Source organism: Borostomias antarcticus (genome assembly GCF_949987555.1).
Source record: "Borostomias antarcticus genome assembly, chromosome: 7".
Classification (NCBI taxonomy): domain Eukaryota; kingdom Metazoa; phylum Chordata; class Actinopteri; order Stomiiformes; family Stomiidae; genus Borostomias; species Borostomias antarcticus.
In genome coordinates, this window is record NC_140240.1 from 10,806,456 (window position 1) to 10,814,294 (window position 7,839).

At 46.8% G+C, this 7,839-nt stretch overlaps 1 protein-coding gene across 1 annotated transcript in view; it reads left to right on the forward strand.

The window, feature by feature from the left end:
* The first annotated feature begins 5,891 nt into the window (after nt 1-5,891).
* The window catches only part of phc2b (polyhomeotic homolog 2b), a 37,126-nt gene continuing 35,178 nt past the window's right edge, over nt 5,892-7,839 (forward strand). The window contains exon 1 of the mRNA XM_084441076.1: nt 5,892-5,975. The gene's annotated coding sequence lies outside the window, so the exon portion shown is untranslated. The remainder of the gene's footprint in view (nt 5,976-7,839) is intronic.

Consider the following 7,839-nt stretch of genomic DNA (forward strand, 5'->3'; position numbering starts at 1 on the left):
TGTAAATGAAAATCTTACTTGGTTTAGTTTAGATTTCAAATAACACGCTGAGTGGTCGGTCAAGCTGGTTTTAAACGAAGACAATAGTTTTATTCTGTTACAATTCTGCAGAGTCGGACTCTAGCACAGGAAGTGAATCCGGGCTGAGTGAGTTCACTTGAGGACGAGGTAGATAGGTTATACCGTGAAAAAGGAAGTGACATAGTTTCAGGATGAAGAGGACAGGGAAGTGATGTCACACAGGAAGAATTTGTAGTTTTAACAGACTGATCTATGAGAACAAACTACAAAGTTAGAACAACAGTCAAGTAGGAAAACAAAACACTTTGGTGAGACTTGAATTTCATTCACAGGCGGACAAAATGACACAACACCTTGACCATCACCAACGTTGGAAGGAAGCATATCAGCGCAGGTTTGGGTCAGGTCACTATGGTGTCAATGGTTGAACTCAATAAACTCTTAACACCTTTTGTTCTTCAGCTGGCTAAGGAGGCGTGCAATCCTCCTGTTAATTCAATAATTCTAATTCATGAGCGCAGCAAGATTAAGAGCTGTGCTCACGCCAAGCCACACATGATCTAAGGAGAACTGGACCACCACCATCATACAAGCTTGGAGAGGTTCCAGAGCATGAGAACCCTACACGCTACCCCTCCTTCTCCCCTAATGTACCTATAGCTCAATCAAAGGTTGGTGTTATTCTGATCCTCTGATTAGTCTCTCTTAAGAGACTATTGAGCAAAATCATTGGATTTGTGAAGTAGCACCACAGTTAAGGGGCCATGGAAGCTCAAGTGATCGCACGTAGGAGTTTTGCATGTTACTTTAAGTGCCACTCTCTTTCATTTAATCTATTGTCTCTTTCAGCTTCCCTCTGACAATGCCCAATTCAACCACAGACTGTGTCCTCTTTCACTCCACTTTCACAGTGACAAGGTTAAGGAAAGAAAGCAGACCGGCGCCCCCTTGTGGAGAACAAAACACTATGAGTCCTGATTCAGAACCCAGTCTACCACCCAGGACGGATTTTAGGACAATAAAAGGAGGCATATAGATGCCGATGTTTCTTCGCTTAGCATTAGGTCACATGTCACATCGCACACATACATCTTTCCACTGAACAACAGCAGCCATATTTTTTGTTCCTTCTTCTACACCATAATTTCTTGCCAACCTACAGGCAGACGGTCGGTAGACCCAGAGCAGTCTAAATGAGTCCAGATGGCCTGGGGTAACCTCCAGAACGCCCACCGCCACGCCCCGTCAGCCGCGCCCCCTGGCTCGCTTCACACCAGCCAGTGCTCTGTCTGACGCTGACAGGAATCTCACCGCCGGTTCTTGCCAGGCAGTCCTCACATTCCTTCCTGTGTTTCTGACGGGTGCATGCAACACCTCTGCCCCCGGCCCAATGGCTTTATATTCTCGATTGAAAAGGTCAACATCCATAAATGTGACGGTGAATCGCCTGCCCTCTTGTGATCATGTGATGGGACTCGACCCGTGGTGCGACCTCAGCCCATGGAACATGCCACGCATGCCTGGGACAACATGGTCCGTTATCTCTAGCTAGTATTATGGTTCTGTTAAGCTGTGTTATAACCTTCATTTTCTTTTTTCCTGACTAGGCCTACAAGACCAGATAAAGCTCCTGAAAAGTATTCTGGCTCAGATCATCATCATTGTCATCAACATCATCATCGTCATCATCATCATCATCACCTTCATCATCATCATTGTCCTGAGCCAAGACCAATACATCTGCTTTGGGGGACACCTCTTCCCCCTTTGGTAGGTGACCCCCTTCTCTCTCTAACAGTGTACAGGCTTGTCTGCAGTTACCAAGCCAGCAGCCACCATGGACTCACAGATACCCCAGCAGGTCACACTGATATGGAGAAGGAAAAGAATGGCTTTGCTACCGAGGAATCCAAGTCCAGACGTTGACCTTCTATTGTCAACACACTGTGGTCTCTGTTTTCACACTCCGCCAGTATAAACCTCACAATGTCTGTGTCTCCACATATGCACATTAAGTGTCTATTGTCAATCTAATCCCATTTCACATTAATTTGATAAAAAACAACTATAGATAGTTCTTTTCCATCCCAGTTTGTAACTGCATGCGCGCTCTGTTATATGGCTTGTTTATCTTCTCCAGGCATCAGAATCAAGAGACATCACCCCCTCTTGTGAGGATTAATTTTCTTTACCTCGTCTTTTATTTTATGTTCGCTGTGCCTTTACACAGTCAGTACGTGCCACATGAATGTATACATTTTTATAACAGTCCTACTGTATGCATGTTCATAGGGGAAACATGCATTAGCCTATGAGGCCCAAGGTTATGAAGCAGAATGTAGAGGAGCTTACCTCGGTGTCATAAGGCCCCTTCACCAGGGCGGTTTGCTCCGTGGCGATGACCTGCGCCTGCTTGACCCCACTGATGACAGTCATCCTCTTCTCAAAAATGTAGGACTGACTGACAAAGCATGTGGGACAATAACAGTGCCGGAGTGCACAGAGGCAGATGTGTGAGTCAGGGAGAGAGCAGAGAGAGAGCGCTGTGGAGAAGGGAGAGAGTAGTCCAGTTCAGCTGGTCAGTCCCAGCATCCTACAGATAGTTGACTCATCTCCAACAGTCGCTCTGTCTTCTCTCTCATCGCCTGATGCTCCAGTCTAATGTTATGAAGCCATTAACTGCTGATAGAGACGGCCTGCCCGTCATGGGATTTCTATTCCATTTCCTTCTTCTTTTTTTTTTTTCCTCTCCAAATTTGATACGAGGCCTCTCAGCGAACCTGCATTATGGGTCCCAGGTTCCACTAATTTAATTCACTACCAGGCCGCAAATCTGATAGAGGAGACTAAAGATAGTGGCCCTCAGAGAAAAGGCCTCTTGTGACTCGTGGCTCTGAGCAAAATGTGGCCTTGATTGAAAAATATGTCTGTCTGTCTGTCTCTGTCTGTCTGTCTGTCTCTCTGTCTGTCTGTCTGTCTGTCTGTCTGTCTGTCTATCGGAAATGATCAGTGATATTCAGCAAGTACAATGTAAGTGAATATTATGTGAATAACATTTACCCTTGTTTTAGATGTCTTTCTGCCCAGTTCCTTCCTTCCGTTTTTCTATCCAAATAAAGATAGGACTATAGGCTAATTTTGTGGGTCTAACAGACACAGATATCCGACTGATAATCTCCACACACCCCTAATACGTGCCTTACCTTCTCATGCATGTAGTTTCTGTTGTCAAGCACCAGGTGGCGGTGTCTGTGTATGATAGAGAACGTAGGCTACCCCATTTTAATACATCCCATGGTACCTTCCCCCCAGCACAAGCTAGTACACTGACTGAAATGGTAAAAGAATGGTAAATTGACTGCACTTATATGGGGCCTTTCTACTTTAACAGACAAAGCGCTTTACAATGGCCTCTCCTTCACCCATACACTCACACACCAATGGCAGCAAGCTGGCAAGGCGCTAGCCTGCTCTTTGGGAGCAATTTGGGGTTCAGTCTCTTGCTCAAAGAGACTTCGACATGCAGACAGGAGGAGCCGGGACAGCCGCCCCTAGAATGAACGTAACCCTTGGTTACTGAGGGAGTCTCATTAAGGAATTAAAGCGATGAGTAAAGGATAGCTACACTACCACCAACACTCAATAAAACAGAACAGCCATTCATAAATCACTGAAATGATGAAGGCCTACCTGAACCCCAGTTTACAATAAGATATTCATCTAGGCTAGTGTATGCTAGGCTTACTGGGTACAGCACATGTGTTTTTGAAATCAGTGGGCTGTAAGAGAAAGGAGTTGGCCGAGGAACAGACCACTGTTTTATGTCAAACAGGCGACCAACTAAGCTGAGAGAGTCATCATAAATATTTAATTAGGACTCTCATGCATTATAAAACCTCCATTAGCCTAGGCCTGCATCAATAGGCCTACCTTCCTCACACAAATCATCAATAGGCCTACCTTCCTCCCACATATCAGCAGTAGGCCTACCTTCCTTCCTGCCTGTCCATCTGTCTGTCTGTCTGCCAGCTTAACTACCTGCCTGCCTGCCTGTCTGTCTGTCTACCTGCTTGCCTGCCTGCCTGTCTGTCTGTGCCTGCCTGTCTGTCTGTGCCTGCCTGTCTGTCTGTCTGTCTGTCTGTCTGTCTGTCTGCAGCCAATAACGGGTCTACAGGGAATAAGCAGCTTCCTGGAAGGTTGTGTTCAAGCGGATGCTGGATCCACGGTATCAGGGGAGCTATGAAGGAGAAGATAATTAACTCACGGTCCAACCAAATAAGTCATATTCTGATTAATTATTCAGCATCTGTACGCCAGTGAATACACTTCCCTCTCATGTTACGGTCTGCACAAAGGCCCGCGCAGCTCTAGTGATTCATGGAAGTCCATGTTATTACTATGTAATGATTCATGGAAGTCCATGTTATTACTATGTAAGTCACACTGTTTTAGAGGAGCGGCCTATATGTTTGTCTTGAATCAAAAATGCTGTGTGAGGTTTTGAATTGGGATTATGTGGAAAAGAAGAATAGAAGAAATATATTTTATGACAATTAGATGAGTCATGTGGAGTCTGGGCTGTGTTTGTCTGAGGACTCTTGTGAGCAAATTTCTGAAAGAGTCCTTTTTTGTATGTGCATTATTGCAAATGGCATAATTTCAGTCAAACTGCCATTTTTCCACAGACCTACCTGTATTGAATTGTGCAATGCAGTAGTGTCAACGGTAATTCTAACCTTGCTCGCTTAATTATTTGTGGAGAAAATTATATTCAAGAATTTAGTTTAGGTTAATGAGAGGAAAAATGTGTGTCAAATCTGGCTACTGATCAGGACTTCAGATGAACTGAAGCTTCAAAAAGTTGGCTGCTGATCCTACAGTAGGGCTGTATAGTGAGATGTCAAATAAAATAAAAATGGAAGAATACACGGCCTCAAACACACACACACACACACACACACTGACACACACACACACACACACACACACACACACACACACACACACACACACACATCTGGCTCTATCAGCAGTGTTTCAAGTGCACTGCAGTGTGTTTAAAGGCTGTCATCACACCCCAGCATTGTGAATAGGCTACATTAGCATGCATTGCATCTCCTCCTTGTTCTGCCCCCCACCTCCCCATGGGTTTCATAGCGGTTGAATGTACAGGACAAACTGTACTGAAAAAATGATGAACTTGTGTGAATGCTTTCATTGCTTTTAATAATGTGGTCCTAGACAATTGGGATTTAGAGATAAGAGTCCTTTTCTTTTGAAGTTAGAAACATAGATCTAGAATCTATGGCTGGGTGATATAAGCATGCGATCAAGACCATACCAATCATACTAATATATTGTTTGTTTTCACACTCGGCTCAGTAGGCTCTTTGCACAAGCTCCACTACTTCCTGAAATTCTACAGGCATATTTATTTCCTGTCCTATACCATTGGATGGAAGTGATTAATCAGGTGTGATCAGGTGTGCCGCACACCTGATTAATCACTTCCATCCAATAGTATAGGAAAGGAAATAAAGATGCCTGTAGAATATCAGGAAGTAGTGGAGCTTGTGCAAAGAGCCTGTTTCCTACATACCAAAAGGGCAGAGGCCATAAAAAAACATAAGGCAAAGGGTTAAATCCCCTTTGTTGCCATGGACACCATGACAGGTTCTGTAGTAGCGCTGTGACAGGCGCATGGAGCGGGAGGGGGCGGGGCGAGCCCGGGTGGGGGGCGGAGGGCGGGCTGAAGAGGCTCTCCCTCCGCCCATTGGCTGAGCGCATGTCACATGTTCCATTATGGAACGCTAATGCGTAGAGTTGTGTTCGCCCGCCCCCGTTCCCCCCTCTCTAACTGGTCTGTTCCGAGACAGTCGGATAAAACAACATCCAGAAATGGTGTAGGATATCTGGGAAGAAGCCAGACAGCGAGTAGACCGCTAATACGCAAGGTATGGACATGATTTATTTCGATACTAAAGGTTTTCGAAGGTCTCGGTCCCCTAGTTGTGCTCACGAGGGTCTGTGACCGTTGTTTGGTCGCAGCGCGTGCGTGCCTGCCACCGGGTACGGCAGAAGAGAGGACCTCCAGGGGCAAACAAAATAACCGAGCTAAAATGAGCAGAAATAGCTAGCTAGCTATCCTAAAGCTAACGGAAATGTCTAATGCATTCATGGCCAGCTGATAGATTCTAACATTCAGTACACACGGCAGATATAGGACTTCTTTGCATAACTGGGTAGCGAAGGAATGTGCTTCTTTCTGACCCCGGGTATTGATAGGCTGGGCACGGCAGAGGTGGGTGGTGGAGAGGGATGCCAGTGATGCAGCCCTTCCGTATACAAGTGTTGGTATACTATGTAGCTAGCCTGGAGCCAGCCCTTAGCCAGCCTTAGCAAAAGTGCCCTTTGAGAGGTTTCAACCCCAGGGGTCACGACCCCAAGGCTGTGGGGGAGGGGGCTGTCTATTTTGACAAGTGCAGCAGACTCTTATTTAGACCACATTGGGAGGGGAAATGTAGGCCTGACGTTAGCTGTAGTTGACTTGGCTCATTCAGTGCCCCAAATGAGACCTTAAATTGATTGCTTGTCCCCGAGCTTCACTTATGGCGCCTGCAGGATGCATTCTGTTGCAAGCCCTGACTACCCGCTGTTGTCTACAGTGGCCTGGGCACTACAACCATGGGCTGTCTGTGTTTACTGCCTCGTGTGAATCCCCTGATCCATTAAACAGGCGTTTTTAATCATGCAGCACCTGGAAATTGGCTAGGTCTGATACTTGATGATCTGATGAGCCCTCTTGTTACAGCAAGGCTTCTGAAGCCGCCTCAAGGCTTCTGAGGTTAATTGCAGTGGGAGTCTGGGGTGGTATTAGTGATATGAGTGGATAAGAGTGGGTTATTATGGGATAGAGTGTCTCCCCATGGATACTGGGTCACCTTTCAGACTAGTATTAGTTTGAGAACTTAACACCTCACTGCCTCAAAGCGAAAAGGCCTAGGTGGGATGTGTGAGGTGTGTGTGTGTGCGTGTGCGCACGTGTGTGTGTGTGTTGCTTTCTCAACTCAGACAGAATGGCAAACAAAATGGAAATGTATTCTGTGTTTTTACACAGTTATGACATGGGTTATTATTACGACATGCTGAAATTCAAACCTGTCATTCAGTCATGCTTATATGAAGTGCTAGGCTTAATGTTGACAAACAGAGATCCGCATCCTGACTGTTGATGGTAAGCCCCGCCCTGCCTCGCCTTCACTACTCTGCTCGCTCCTCCCCGTTCCTCCCTCACGGCCATTAGGCCTTGTGAGCAAAGAGGTTTGATTCATCGTCTCCCCCTGAAGGAGAGCTAATCCTCCACCTCTACACCACAGAGCTCAGAGAGGCAGCACAGTGAGGACCAGCCTGGATGACCCCCACCTCCCGAGTCCCCCAGCACAGGTACTGTGGCGTGCTCAGGAGAAGACCCATTTAGGCTAAGCCAGTAAGCCTGTTCTCCACTGCTGCAGTAGCTCAGAGGAGGTGGGCTTATCCAACAGCGTGCCCCCCTCCCACCCCTCCTGGGAGTCTGATGGACCCCTCTGAGGGACATAAGAGGCAGTCTGCTAGGCCCCTCTGAGGGAGATAAGAGGCAGTCTGCTGGGCCCCTCTGAGGGAGATAAGAGGCAGTCTGCTGGGCCCCTCTGAGGGAGATAAGAGGCAGTCTGCTGGGCCCCTCTGAGGGAGATAAAAGGCAGTCTGCTAGGCCCCTCTGAGGGAGATAAGAGGCAGTCTGCTGGGCCCCTCTGAGGGAGATAAGAGGCAGTCTGCTGGGCC